The sequence below is a fragment of the Pan troglodytes genome, chromosome 7 (genome assembly GCF_028858775.2).
Source record: "Pan troglodytes isolate AG18354 chromosome 7, NHGRI_mPanTro3-v2.0_pri, whole genome shotgun sequence".
NCBI lineage: Eukaryota > Metazoa > Chordata > Mammalia > Primates > Hominidae > Pan > Pan troglodytes.
The window spans coordinates 142,751,560-142,766,894 of NC_072405.2; the positions used below are offsets into that span (position 1 = coordinate 142,751,560).

The 15,335-nt window shown below is 42.0% G+C and overlaps 1 long non-coding RNA gene across 1 annotated transcript; it reads left to right on the forward strand.

Moving 5' to 3' along the window:
• The first annotated feature begins 6,659 nt into the window (after window positions 1-6,659).
• Window positions 6,660-8,762, forward strand: LOC129135887 (uncharacterized). The gene is made up of 2 exons (XR_008536969.2): window positions 6,660-6,829; window positions 7,842-8,762. It is a non-coding gene; the product is annotated as an uncharacterized LOC129135887 (long non-coding RNA).
• The last annotated feature ends 6,573 nt before the right edge of the window (window positions 8,763-15,335 follow it).

Here is a 15,335-nt window from a genome sequence, read left to right on the forward strand (position 1 = left end):
GTTGCAGTGAGCCGAGATCACACCATTGCACTCCAGTCTGGGCGACAAAGCAAGACCGTCTCCAAAAAAAAAAAAAAAAAAAAAATGTGTGTGGATTGCTCAGAATCAGAGAAGAATATCTGAGCAGAGATTCAAACTCAGATTTTTCTCCAAAGCCCAAAAAATGATGTCTGCATTATTGGAAAGTCCTTCATGTTGAGATGAAAGTTTCCCAAAGTAATGTGAATATCAAAAAGATGATAAAATTCAGATGTTTCATAGGAGGCCTGTGATTCCAGAAAGGTTTGGTGTTTGAAGACCTAGGATTCCATTCCAGCCTTAGCACTTTCTAAGTGGCCTTGAGGAAGCGCTGTCAATTCTCTTCTACTTGGTTTCCTTCTCTGGAAATGGAGAAGGAACAAATAATATCTACCTCTTGTGCTCATGGTGAGTTTCAAAGCTAACTGTAGAGACCCAAAGGTCTCTATCTCAATCTGTCTCTATCTCAATCTCTGTCTCTGTCTCAGTCTACTGAGGTTATTGCTGCATCCCAGCTGGTTCCTTGGGCTATATTCTCATTGCTGCCTAACCAATTATTAATCTCTCTGAACTTCGTTTTCTATTATGATGATTATCCTTGTATTATACATTATCTGCACAATAATGACTTTCTCAGATTATTGAAAGATGAGATAGTTTAATCCATGTGTGACATTGCATTATTTAGAATTGTCTTGACTTTTCTTTTGATGCTCCAAATTGATCAAGAAAAAACAATGAAAAAATACCTTTTCTTCCTCAGAGGAAGAACAGATAAGTCTCTTTGATCTTCAGTTAAGGCTCCCTTTTAAACAGGTTTTAATTTTTAAATTTTCTGAGACCACCCCAAACAGGCTTTATGAATGCAAGTCCCAGCCACAGTTTACAAACCTCCCGTCTGCAGGGACCAGGCAGGAAACTTAAGTCACCACACTTATGTAAAGGGCTATGTGCAGAATCTACCACAAGAGGGAGTAATTCATAAATGGTAACGGCACGTATAATTGCCATCATGAGGAAAAAGGAAGAGGAAGAACAAAAACAATTAAGAGAAAGAGGAAGATGCTCTTAGGCCCTAATTCTGGAGCATCAGTGCTCCCTCAGACTGTTCCCCTTCATCTACACCCCTGTTCTAGGCCAGGATCCCTGTGCTATGATTTTGGACTTCTCATCCTGATCTCAAACTTTATGGGTGATACTTCAAGTGGTTTTCAACCTAAACTGGAAATCCTCATTCCATAAAGTGTTTTTGCTACAAATAATTTGTGGCAAAAATAAAAATAAAACAATAAATTAAAACAATCCATTAAAATATCACTATCATTTATTTTCTGCATGTGAAGACTACAGCTGTCATCTTTTTCCTCAAGTTCTTTGGGTAAATAAATGCTCAGGATAAATATTCTGTCATTTTCTATTCTCCCAAAACATACTTTCGAAAACCCAAAGGGCTACATGTGCCCTATTTAAGAAACATGTATCACCACCAACTTTTAGTAGCCAGCACTCATTAAACACACCAGGTAAGAGTCAAATATCTCCATGAAAACCTTCATGCTATTGGTAGATTATGTCAGAAAACCAAGCATCAACATGAGTTCATTTCCAAATATAACTTTTGGATGGCCAGCCATATTTTCTTTCACTTTTAGAAAAGGGGTAAAAGGACCCAACAGGATATCTGTATGTAAAGGTTGTTGCTGTGTGTTTACACAGTGCCTCCGTGCCCAGATGTGGGATTTTTTTTCTTTTTTGTTTGTATGTTTGTTTTTGCATCTCTTAGCACAACCTGATGTGGTCTGAAAATCAGGAGAATGATTACTCTTCAGCAAATATGCACTCTCCTGCATCCATGGGAGGATTACGCTTCCCGCTGACATGGCTGGTTCCCATAACTTGCTCTTGCTGGTGGAATACGGACAGAAGCAAACATGTGCCACCTCCAAGCACAGGCATTCAGAGGCATCACCTGCTCATGCTGCTTCTCTGGGAGGCCTGACCTCCACTAGGAGAAGAACATGCCCCAGGGAACTGCTGCCCCCTCCAGCCTGGACCCCAGAATGAGACAGGGGGAACAGAGCTACCTCACTGTCCCACAGACCTGTGAGCAGAATCAGTGCCTATAGTGGAAAGCTATTGAAATTTTCACCATTTTTTTGTGGGTTTTTTTGGTGTGTATGTAAGGAAAAATCAGAAACTGGCAAAAGAGATTATTTGGCATTCTTTCAGGGGAGGGCCAAGATTCCTGAATCAATGATCTCTGCGAATCATTGATTCTACAGGAATCTGCACCTTTGACTGTCTTACTATTGAATCTATTTACAACTCTGTGAGGATAAAGGTTAACTTGTAGAAAACTGATAACAATGCCAATGAGTTTTGTCCAGTCAAGATGCAACTGATTCGTGCCATGCAGAAAAGATAACTCCAAATGTTACATGTTATAGCCTTTTGAATGTTAACCTGTTTTGCATCTTTTCGCAAATTTATTTCAGCATTTCTAGTTGTCTATGTATCTTTCTGTTCTACAAAGATCTCCTTTGAATTGGTCTTAGCATACTAATGCTTTGCTCATTACTTGATGAGTTGAATAAAAATCTTTAACATGTATTCATTTTACATACACGAGAGGTACGTTTTTAACTTATAAAATAAATGTTAGCATTTGTTATGAAGCAGAGGCGAACATATGAGGGTTCTAGGCTAGTTTCAGTCATCATTGACTGAGCAGCTTAGAGAAGCCTTCAATGTCCTTATCTGTAAAGTGAGGTTTTGGGACACAGAGTTTCTTTTTTCAGTTTTAAAGGTCTCGTGGAGTAGGGAGGGCGAGTATTATGAACCCATTATACAGATGGAAATGCCGAGAGTTAGAGAGGTCTCAGATTTTCTCAAAGCCCCGGAATACCTCTGCCTCCCACATTAGTTCAACATCGCTGGACTGCACAGCAAATGGACCTCGGGCTGCACAGATGAAAACCTTTCACGAGCTCATGCTCAGGTTCTTGCTTAAGGAGAAGAACAGTGTGTGGAGTCTCACAGACCGAACTTGCCTCTTGGCGTCACGAATTAGTAACTGTTTAACCTTGGGCAAATTGCTGAATATCTCCAAACCTCAGTTTTATGATATATACTATGGGGATAAAAATGTGTACTTTATAATGTGGCCGTAAAATGACAAAGGAAATGTATAGTGGCCAATACGGTACCTGGCGCATAGCGGGAGTGCTATAAATGCCAGCTTGCCTTCCATCTCTTTCAGCAGTGTCAGAAGAATTCCTGCTTCAGAGTCAACCCAGCACAAAGTTTAAGGCTCTACTACTTTCTAGCTGTGACTTTGAGCAGGTTAGAAGGCGCCCGTGCCTTCGTTCTATCCTATGTAAAACGGAGATAGGAGTGCTGCCTCTTAGTACCGGTCTGAAAATATCCACAGGGCAATATCCAGGACTGCTGAACACAGGGGCCACAATGGAGGTGCTAAATCCATTGTTGTTAATCATTAATTAATGATTTTTTTAAAGTCAGGCAGAGTTAAGGTCAGAGAGAGGAACAACAAGGATCTTTGTATGAAATTTTGAACAGAAACTGCCTTAAAAGCCAGACTAACATCAACAGCCTATAGAGTTGGGGAGCCCAATCCTCAGCTGAAGGAAGCAGAATTACGTGATAAAAGAGCCCTGCTTAATCAAAAATTGTGTGAACCCTAATTTCTAAAAATGTTGATGAGGGGTATTATGTATTTATATGCAATTCTGAAAGACTTATATCCATCTTAATGGCTGGAAATGTCCTTCAAATTTTCCATCTGCCCTGGAATAGGTCTAATGTGATAACAAACAGGAAATTGACTGGGCTGAGGGACATGCAGTTCTGTTTTGTACCATAAAATATATGAGGCTGCTGACATTGCATATTAATTAGCTGATCCTTTCCTTTCCAAATTAAGAGCTCAGTTTTGTATTACTTACACGGATGTAAAACTTAGCTCTGTGGTTTTGGATGCATCGAGAGCTCATTCACTAAATATTTTTGGAGCACTTAGTAGTTTCCAGGATCTTCCAGGCTTGGCAAGGAATGAGGTAAGACATAACTTAAACCATGGAAAATCTCTTACCCTCTAGGAAGATGATGGGGGGAGGATAAGAAAAGAGTAAAAGTGATAGCAGTAAATCATTCCAGAAACATCTAGGCCTTTCCAAAGCATCTAGTATGTTTTATCTTGTAGTCATTGGGAATCTTGTGAGCTTCATGTTTTTCTCTTTGTTTTGGCCAGAAGGCTAAGGGCTGATATTCCCTGCTTTCATATATATATGTCTTAAAACTCTTATTATTCATTCATTCATTTAATAAATAGTTATTGCACAACTACTATATGCCAGACACTCTACTAGGTGCCAGAAATACAGCAATACACAAAACAGGCAAACAGTATTGCACTTAGAAAGCTTAAAATCAGGGCTGAGCTCAGCAGCCAATACCTGTAATCCTAGCACTTTGGGAGGCTGAGAGGGAAAGACCACTTGAGCCCAGGAGTTTGAAGCTGCACTGAGCTATGACTGCGCTGCTGTACTCCACCCTGGGTGACAGAGCAAGACCCCCCAAAAAAAAGAGAGAGAGAGAGAAAAGAAAGCTTATGTTTAAGTAAGGAAGATTAACAATAAACACAACAGAGAAGTAAATATAGGGTTAAGATTTTACTTGGGCCAGGCATGGTGGCTCACACCTGTAATCTCAGCACTTTTGGAGGCCGAGGCGAGTGGATCACCTGAGGTCAGGAGTTCAAGACCAGCCTGGCCTACATGGCGAAACCCCGTCTCAACTAAAAATACAAAAATTAGCCAGGTGTGGTGATGCATGCCTGTAATCCCAGCTACTCAGGAGGCTGAGGCAAGAGAATTGCTTGAACCCGGGAGGCGAAGGTTGCAGTGAGTAGCTGAGATTGCACCAGTTCACTCCACCCTGGGTGACAGAGTGAGACTCTGCCAAAAAAAAAAAAAGATTTTACTTGATGTTCCAGTTACTTATGGCCATGTAACCAACGCCCCCCAATCTTACTCGTGCAAAGTAAAACATCCTTCTGTCTGTGGGTTAGCAATTCTGACAGGGCACTGGGGAATGATCTGTCTCTGCTGTTTGATGTTTGGGCCTTAGCTGGGAAGATTGCCACTGACTCCAATGGATGGGGCTGGATCAGGAGGGGTGAGAGGATCCACTTCCAACACGACACAGCTTCTTCACTGGGAATGGTTGGATACTGGGCTCAGCTGGGACTGCCAGCCAGAAAGCCTACATGATGTAGCCTCTCCAGTATGGTCATGTCAAGATAGTGGGACTTCTTATGTAGAGGCCAAGTGTCCAATGATTTAGGCAGAAGCTGTACAACCTTTGAAGAACTAGCCTCAAAAGTCACCTCCTGTCACTTACAATGCATGCCATTGGTCGAAGGAGTCAAAGCTTACTGAGATTCAGGAAGATGGAAAACAGACTCAATGGAAAAGTTTCAAGTTGTTTGTGAGTCGATTTTAAAACTGGCACATGACTTCAGGGTCAATTCCTATTATCGTGGGGAGGGGCTTCATATTTAGAGTCAATCACACCAGGAGTTGAACAGCGGGTCAGGCATGTGCTCTTATTTAGCAAGCATCATTGTGTGTTGATGGTGAGTCTATCACTGCGCCAGGTGCTGGGGGTTCCACATTGAGGTAGACACAGTTTATCCCCTTGAATCAGGAAAGGAAAGTGGCTAAACACCCAATGATAAATGTGCAGTTTGAGAAATATGGTGGTGGTGAATACACAGGGGACAATGGAACCACATGGAAAGAGAAGTTAGTTGAATGCATTTGGGAAAATTATTTAGCATCTCTCTGTGATTAGTGTCCTTATTTGTATAACAAGGCTGATAAGACCTGTCTTATAAGACTGGTTTAAGGATGAGATGAGACAAGTAATCTAAAGCAGCTCCTGATCAATCACTTCTCATCATCCTGTTGAGGTCTGTGCAAGCAACTTCTCACTATCTGAGCTTTTCCTAGTTTGTTTATTTGTTTGTTTGTTTGTTTACTTGCTTATTATCTGAACTCACCAAACTAGAATATAAGATATATAGAGTCTATTATTTAGGCTATAGTATAAAAAATGAACTCGTCTCTGTCTAGAAAGCCCTTTGCTTCAGATATTTTGTGGCCAACTCTTTCACCCTTTACAAAAAAGCACTAAATACGCTGCCTAGTCATTCTTCTTAAAATTGCATCCTAGAACCCCCTCTATAATCGCTGGCTTCCCATTCTGTTCTATTTTTCTTTTTCAAACAGCACTTAAAACCTCTAACATACTCTACATAAGCTTTAGACTTATTTGTTTATCCTCTCGCCCTGCTAGAATGTAAATTGCATTAGGGCAGGGATCTTTGTTTTTTTCACTGATGCATCACAGGTGCCTGTAACCATACCCTTTTCATAATGGAACAAATGAATCCACTGGGAAGGGGTAGGACATTGAGTCGGAAGGGTGGCAGGAGTCCTTTGTAAGCCAGGATAAACAGTTTGGATTTTTTTTTCCAAAATAAGATAAACAGTGTAGACTTTTATGAGAAGGTATGACATGAACTAAATGACATTTTTATGTCATTCTGGCTGCTGTAGAGAGAATGGAATAGAAGAAGTCAAGATTGGACAGGACATGAGTTAGGAGAGAGGGTGATGGCTTGGACCAAGGTGATGGTCCTGGAGACAAAGAGAAATTTGCAGCTTTCAGATGTGTTTTTACATGGAAGGAAGAACTGAACAGACATGCTGATGGGCTGAACAAGAGGGTGAGTGCGAAGGAAATCAAGGCTAACTCATAGGTTTTTGGTTTGAGTAACCTGGCATGATATAATGTCATTTACTGATATGAGTCAAGACTAAGGAAGAAGCAGAAAGTCTGCGTGTGTGCGTGTGTGTTGGTGTATGTGTACGTAGTGTGGTGTATGTGTACGTAGTGTGGTGTGTGTGTGTGCAGTGGTGTGTATGTGTATTGTGTGTGTTGTGTGTATTGTGTTTTTTTTGTGTGTAGTTTGGTTGTGTGTTTTTGTGTGTGTAGTATTAGATGTGTGTGCAGTGAGGTGTGTATGTAGTGTGTATGTGTATAGTGTGGGATGTGTGTGTGTAGCAGTGTGTGTTCATAGTGTGTGTGGTGTGTATGTAGTGTGAGGTGTGTATGCAGTGGTGTGTTGTGTGGTGTGTGTGTGTAGTGTGGGAGTGTGTTTCTAGTGAAGTGTGTGTGTAGTGTGGGGTGTGTGTGCAGTGCACGTGTTTGTGGTATAGTAGTGTGTGTGGCCTGTGTGTAGTGTGGGAAGTGTATGTGCAGTGTGTGTGGGGGTATGGTAGTATGTGTGTGGGGTATGTGTGTGCAGTGGTGTGTATGTGTAGTGTGTGTGTTGTGTGTATTTTTTTGTGTGTAGTTTGGTTGCATGTGTTTTGTGTGTGTGCAGTATTAGATGTGTGTGCAGTGAGGTGTGTGTGTAGTGTGGGAGTGTGTTTATAGTGAACTGTGTGTGTACACTGTGTGTAGTGTGGGATGTATGTGTGCAGTGTGTGTGGAGGTATGGTAGTATGTGTGTGGGGTGTGTGTGTGCAGTGGTGTGTGTGAGTTGGGTGTGTGTGCATGTAGTATGGGGTGTGTGTGCAGTAGTGTGTGTATGTGTAGTGTCGTGTGTCAATGAGTGTAGTGTGCTGTGTATGTATGTGTGATATGGGCCGCCAGGGGTGGGGCAGTTAAGATTTTTTTCTTGACTTTGTTCATTGTGAGATGAGTATTAGACTGATGAAATATTCTCCATCTAGAATCCAGCCTAAGGAGACAGTCAGAAGTGCTCACCAAGATTCAGAGGTTCTTCATTGCCTTACCATATTTGTAAGTCAAAAACTGGAAGCTACCACAGGGTCCAGCCTTATGAGAGTGGTGCAGTCAATCCCAGATCTTCCATATGACAGGGAGCTGGTCATCCTTCAAAGTGCTGCTTACTAAGATGACAATGAGATTGGAAAATTCTCATTAAATAAACAAATGGCTGGGTAAGTGCTTACTGCATGGTGTATTCATGTTAGTAGAGAAATATCTACAAAATACGCTCGTGGTAAACTCTATAAATCATGAAAATGTAAAACTGCAAGAAATCTCAAGGTCATCGTTTCAAAATGCATGCTATAGTTGAGCAAAAGAAAAAATCAGTGAAGACGAAGAGGCTGAAGAGTTCCTCATTTAAGCTGTGACATTTGATCCCATTAGTGGGAAAAGACCTGAACTGAGAAGGACCTGTGTCCTCGCCCCTGGTTTTGTTGCTGTTGCTTTGCTGGGTGACCTTGGAGACACCATTGAATGTCTCTTGGCTCAGCTTTTTCACGGTTAAATGAGACAGTTGGTAATTCCTTGTTTTTCAGAGTTTGCATGGTTTGGATGCCATTGGCTCTTCCTTATAGCAGGGAGATTTTCAGCTGCAAAGAGCGGTGGAGTTCCTCTCTCCCAGCCCAATCGTAATTCGGCTTATGTGCAGAAGGCAGAAGACCTTCCCAAGGGTACACAATGCTTCTGTAAATAGCAGTTTATAGACTTCAGCAGAAGAAGCAGAAGCAAACAGAGGAAGTGAAAATGACCACTAGAAGAAAAACTGATGACAGAAAAACAAAATCAATTAGCCTTTATCTTTAAAAAAATCAACTATGACTTGAATTGATTTCAAATAAAATATTTCGATCTTTATGAGATACATTAGATCGTTGAAAGTCATGCTTACAGAAAATATTAGTGTCTGTGAAGAAAACACTAAGCTTCTGCAAAAGTTTTGCCTCTCACTTCTAGTCACGTCCCCACTGCTAGTCCATTCTCTGAAAAGTGTACCCAAAGCAATTTTCTTTTCTTTTTTCGTTTTTCTTTCTTTCTTTTCTTTTCTTTTTTTTTTTTTTTTTTTTTTGAGATGGAGTCTCGCTTTGTCACCCAGGCTAGAGTGCAGTGGTGTGACCTCAGCTCACTGTAACCTCCGACTCCCAGGTTCAAGCAATTCTCTGCCTCAGCCTCCCGAGTAGCTGGGATTATAGGCGCCCACCACCATGCCCAGCTAATTTTTGTATTTTTAGTAGAGACGGGGTTTCACCATCTTGGCCAGGCTGGTCTTGAACTCCTGACCTTGTGATCCACCCGCCTCAGCCTCCCAAAGTGCTGGGATTACAGGTATGAGCCACCATGCCCGGACCCAAAGCAATTTTCTAAAAATGAAAATGTCATTCTGTCACACACACACACACACACACACACACCCCTGCCACCTGAGACATCTGCACTATAAATGGCTCAACGGGTACCATTTTCTATGAGATAAAGATTGAGGTCCCCTGACCTGACCCCACCCACCTCTTCCAGTTTCCCTTGCTATTCCCCTCCCTCCCCTCCTGGTCCATGCCTGTTCGCTCTTAAATATGCCTGGCTGTTTCTAAACCTTCTGGTCTTTGACAATCCTCTCCTTTCATCCTTGATCAGCTCTCCTCACCTGGCTCACCAGGAAAACACCTGCTCATCTTTCCAGATTCAGCCGATCATCATCTCCTCCATGAAGACCTTTTCTGACCTTTGCTGCTTTTGTCCTTTGTAACTGATCATATAGGGCTCCACACAGGCTGCTATCCTACCCAGTGGAAAATTTCTTTGCATTTACTTCTTTACTTGCTTAGCCCCTGCCCCTTATAGGCTAAAAGCTCCTTGAAAACAAGAAATATGTTATTTCATCTTGGTATCCCCAGTACCTATGATGATGCTGCCATTCATTTATTTGATAAAAATTCCTTAAGTGGCCACTAAGTTCCCTGCATTGCAGCGGGCAGAGTAGACAGCAGAGACTGCGTAGTAGAATAGCAGAGACTGCACTTGTTTGTCCAGTTCCCTTTATTCCGTGGTGGTAGATTTTTCAATCTGGGTACATTGACACCCAATTAAAGGTTACATTTGGCACCCCTCTTGCAATTTTGTGGCCATACGAACAAGTTCAAGCTAATGGGATGTGAGTGGAAGTGATGTGTGCACCTTCTAGGTCTTGATCTTAAAGGGGAAGGGAGCCCTTCCTTTTTCCTTTTCTTTTCCCGTTTTCTGCTGGTCTGAATATGCCTGTGACAGTGGGAGCAGGAGCAGCCCTTTTGGATCATGAGAGAGAAGCTACAAGTTGAGAGTGGCAGAACAAATTAAAAGTAGATTAATTTCCCTTCATCATCAAGCCTTCACACCATCCCTGAACTGTGTCTAAACTTACATGAGATAGAAGAATTAATGGACAGTCGATTCAAACCAATGCATTTGGGGCCTGTTTCTTAAAGCAGCCTGCCCTGTACCTTGCTCATATAAATGGTGTCTCAAGCAGAGATGATCTTTTTACTGATGGAGCTTGTTTAGCATAGACACTGAACACATGGCTAATGAAATGAATGAGTGAGTAAACAGTCCAAGGTCTAACCAGAACCAGCTAGAAAAAATAAATGAGTCATTTGTCACAACAGGCAGATAGCATCGTATCCTATAAGGTTGAAATTATTTGGAGCCTGTGCTTCAGACAGTGGGTTTAGGCGTTGCAGCTTCACAACTCTATCTGCCTCGCCCTCTGCACACAGAGCCACTGTGGTCTTTTAATTCTCCCTCCATGCGTTGTCCTTATTCTGTTTCCTCCTAGCCTCTCCCAAAGCTGTAGCTCTAATTTGGATCCTCATTACCTATTACCTAACCCGTGGCACTAGTTAGTGAGCTGGCCTCTCCACCCTCCTGTCCTCCCCCAGAGCTGTTGCCATGGCAATCTTCCCCTGGCACAGTGCTGATCAAAACCTTCCAGGGCTCCCCACTGCCTTCAGGTAACAGCCCAACCTCCTTAAATTATCTCCAGGCATTGGCCCACCCCCTTCCCTGCCTTAACTCCCACACACTGTCCTCACCTACGCGGTTTCCCTTCCCACGACACACTTGCCATTCCCTTTCTAGATGCTTATTTTCAAGCTGATCCCTTTCCCTGGAATAACTTCTTTGTCCAGTTTCACTCCCACCTCTGCCTGTTAAAATCCTACCCTTCTTTCGAAGTCCAACAAAATGCTGCTTCTTTACGATGCTTTTTTATGTTTTAGAGTCAAAAGGAATCTATCTTCTCTCTGGACATTCCTAGCCTTCTTCATTCGCAATATAACATTTATCACACTAGGATTAGGATGAAGTGCAGGCTGAGTAGAGTAGAAGACAATTCAGTACTATTATTAACAATAACCACAATAACAGTAATTGTGTTACTGTTATTAATTAGTAATTAACAAGGTCTAACCATTCACTGAGTGCTTGCTACATGTCATGTCCTATCCTAAGAGCTTTTTTTTCTTTGATGGAGTCTCTGTCACCAGACTGGAGTGCAGTGGTGTGATCTTGGCTCACTGCAACCTCTGCCTCCTGGGTTCAAGCAATTCTCCTGCCTCAGCCTCCTGAGTAGCTGGAACTACAGGCACACACCACCATACTCAGCTAATTTTTGTATTTTTAGTAGAAACAGGGTTTCTCCATGTTGGCCAGGATGGTCTCGATCTCTTGACCTTGTGATCCGCCCACCTCGGCCTCCCGAAGTGCTGCTCCCAGGGCTTTAACTGCATTAAAGCATCCACAGCCCACAGCAATCCTGTAGGTAGCTCCATTTTAGAGCTGAGGAGGTCATAGGCACAGAGAGGTTAAGCAACCTACCCAGGGTCACACTTCTGGGATTTTGAATCTTGACCTGACCGTTTACTAAACATATTAACTTAGGTGAATTATTTCACCTCCTTGAGTCCCTACTGTCTTCATCTCTGAATGGTTTTGTTGAGAAAATGGTATGATATGCTGTATGGGAAGTCTCTAAGCCAGCTCCATGTACATAGCAGGTACTCAACTCATGCTATCTCCTCATCTGCAGGGCTGTATCTTATAGCATGACTTCTCATTTTTCTCTAGGTGGCAGGTGCCTACAAAATGTTTGTTTATGCTGAAAATTATGTTTTGTGTTGGATGACAAAGTTCTAGTCATACTCTGCCCAATATCTCTCAACATAAATAAGGTAGCATAGTGGTTACAGCACAGAGTTCTGGGTGTCCACTAATCATTTCTGTTTTACTACTATGTTAGTAACAAAAATAATACATTTTAACTCAAAAGAGTGATTCACAAGCTTCTCTTGCTGCTAGGTATGACCACAATCCAAGTTCTGGCCGATGGTATGTAGGCAGAGCCAATGGAGGCAAACAGCCTCTCCTTTCCCTTCTTTCCTTCTTGCCACCTGGGATGAGGCTGTGAAGGTGAATCTTCAGGGACCATGCAGAGCGGGCAACACGCTGGAGATGGCAGCTGAGTGAGAAGATCAAAGGAGCCTGGTTCCTGACAGTTGACATCAAGATTGACACATGAGAAACAAGCAACTTCCGATTTGTTTAAGCCACTGTATTTGAACCTTAGTTATATCCACCAAACTGATACTCCAGCTAGTACTGTTGTGACAGCCTAGGTGAACATAATTGCCCGCTTGCCGGCTGAGTGAACTTGGGAAAGGTACATAATATCCCAGTGCCTCAATCCCCTCATCTTTTTTTTTTTTTTTTTTTTTTTTTGAAATGGAGCTTTGCTCTTGTCACCCAGGCTGGAGTACAATGGCGCCATCTCGGCTCACTTCAACTTCCACCTCCCAGGTTCAAGCGATTCTCCTGCCTCAGCCTTCGGAGTATCTGGAATTACAGGCGCCCGCCATGATGCCCAGCTTATTTTTGTATCTTTAGTAGAGATGGGGTTTCACCATGTTGGTCAGGCTTGTCTTGAACTCCTGACCTCAGGTGATCCACATGCCTTGGCCTCCCAAAGTGCTTGGATTACAGGTGTGAGCCACTGCACCTGGCCAATCCCCTCATCTTTAAGATGAGATAGCATGACACCTATGTGGCAGAATTGATGTGAAGATAAATGAGATAATGCATGTAAATTGCTTAGCACAATGTTTGGCACACATTAAGAGCTCAATAAATGTTAGGGATTATTGCTATTACGAGTAAGCTAAAATTGCAGCTTTCCAGAGACCTGCCCCCTTTTCTAGCTGGGGTGCTGATTCTACTCCTGGAATAGCTGGTGCAATGATCTCATCTTCTCATGTTTATAGAATTCATGGCACAAATATGCTTCTCTTCAGTCCCTTCTACCAATGTCATCCTTGCTCTCCCTCCCTTGGCCTTGTGCTGAAGCATGGAATGGCTTATCTCACTACCAGAAGGAAAGCAGAAAGCAAAGTCACACCACTGTCACCATGACACACTTCTGAAATGGCTGGTGGATCTGCAGGATGTATGCTTTGCTCAACAGAGGAGCCGGGGGGAAAACACATTTTTACTGAGCACCTCCCACAGCCTGGAGCTCTCATGGGCACTATGCATCTCACATAAGCCTCACTTCTCCCCTCTGTGTGGTCATTGACACAATTGCACAGACACTAAACTGAAGCTGAAAGATATGAAATAATTGGTCCAAGATCACATAGCTGGACAATGAGGGGATGCTCATCCTTAGATGGTAAGCTGGTCTGAATGAAGTCAGAGATCTCCTAACATTCCAAAGGTCGTAATTAAGCTTCTAGGGTGAAATCAAGGAATGTTAAGAGATATCTCAAATCTCTTCCGAAGATCCAGATGGCAAGGAGTGTTAAGAGATCTCTAACTTCAATCAGACCAGCTTGCCATCTGGGGATAAGAGAATACCAGTGTGCACAATTGATTTATTTGAGCTTTGGGGAAAGTCTCCTTATGAAAAATATGTCTTTCCTTTGCTACCTGCGTTTTAGCAATGAAGCTCCAGGAGATTCCACTGCTGCTGGGACTCCAAATTCAAAGCACCACAGGGAGACAGGGGCCCATAGGGTCATCCAGTTTTCTCACAAAGCTACTGCCTTTCTAAGCGGCACACTATCTATGCTCCCCAGGCTATATTTTGCTCTTGGGTTATGCTTGAGTTTAAGTAAGACTGTCTCCAAATTTTAGATAAGGATATTTTCTTAAATAAATAAAAAAGAGTGTTGCTACAAATTATGCATCTGTACTCGGGGCCTATGAGGATGGTCCTAGCGCCTCCATGGTTTGCAAGTCCAGGGGAGGGTCTTAGGCCTGCAGCAGGTGACAATAGGAGGGTGCTGGGGCTCAAAGAGTTCATGCAGACAAGCAAGCCACTGGCCTCGTGGCCCTCCATTCCACCTTAGCAGCTTAATTATGATTTGTTTCATATACTGGATTCTTCTTAAGACTACATCTTGGACAGAAACAGGGCTGCTGCTAGTAGAACTAAGAAACAAAAAAAGTGTCAAAACCACTGGCATATTAGAAAAATTCCTGGGTGCAGCGCACCAGCATGGCACATGTATACATATGTAACTAACCTGCACAATGTGCACATGTACCCTAAAACTTAAAGTATAATTAAAAAAAAAAAAAAAAAAAAAAGAAAAATTCCTGATTGACAGAGGATTTCAAAAATCCTTGGACCTAAGTCCTGCTCTCACACTGTGAGTTCTTGTGCAAATTTCCTTACCTCTCAAAGCCTCCATTTCCCCAGCTGCAAAATGGAAAAACCAAGTATCAATTTGGAGGATTGTTCTGAATATTGAGATAAGAGTTGGTTGTTGTTATTTCACTTTCAGAAATCTGTGAGCTAACCGAAGTTCTCACCCTCTTTCATGGCAGGATGCACTTTGAAGGAAGACAACCACAACAACTCATAGATTACACAGTAAAGATGCATTTAAGCCAGCATCTCTCAGAATAATTCCCTAATAAAAAAAGTACTTGTTCATAATGTAGACTTCTGAGTTCCATTCAGAATGATGAAGTCAAAACTTCAGAATGAACATTCCAGCTAATTCTTATGCATGTTAAAATGTTAAAATTTTTAACATAGGTGATAATAACTAAGTGGCTAAAATTAAAAAGACTGATACCACCAAATGTTGGCAAGGAAGTAGGGCAACTGAAATTATTATACATATCTGGCAGTTTAAAATGATATAATGACTTTGGAAAACTGTTCAGAAGTATCTACTAAAGTGTAATATATTAATAATTTATTATTAATAATAAATATATTATTTTTATGAACTAGCGTTTCCACTCCTAGGTACATACTGAAGAGAAGTGATTGTACATGTCCACAAAAAGACATAGACAAACATGCTCATGGAAGATTTATTCATAACTCCAAACTGCAACTAACCCAAATTCTCATCAACAAGCAAATGGATAAATAAATTGAGGTGTGTTTGTATCAT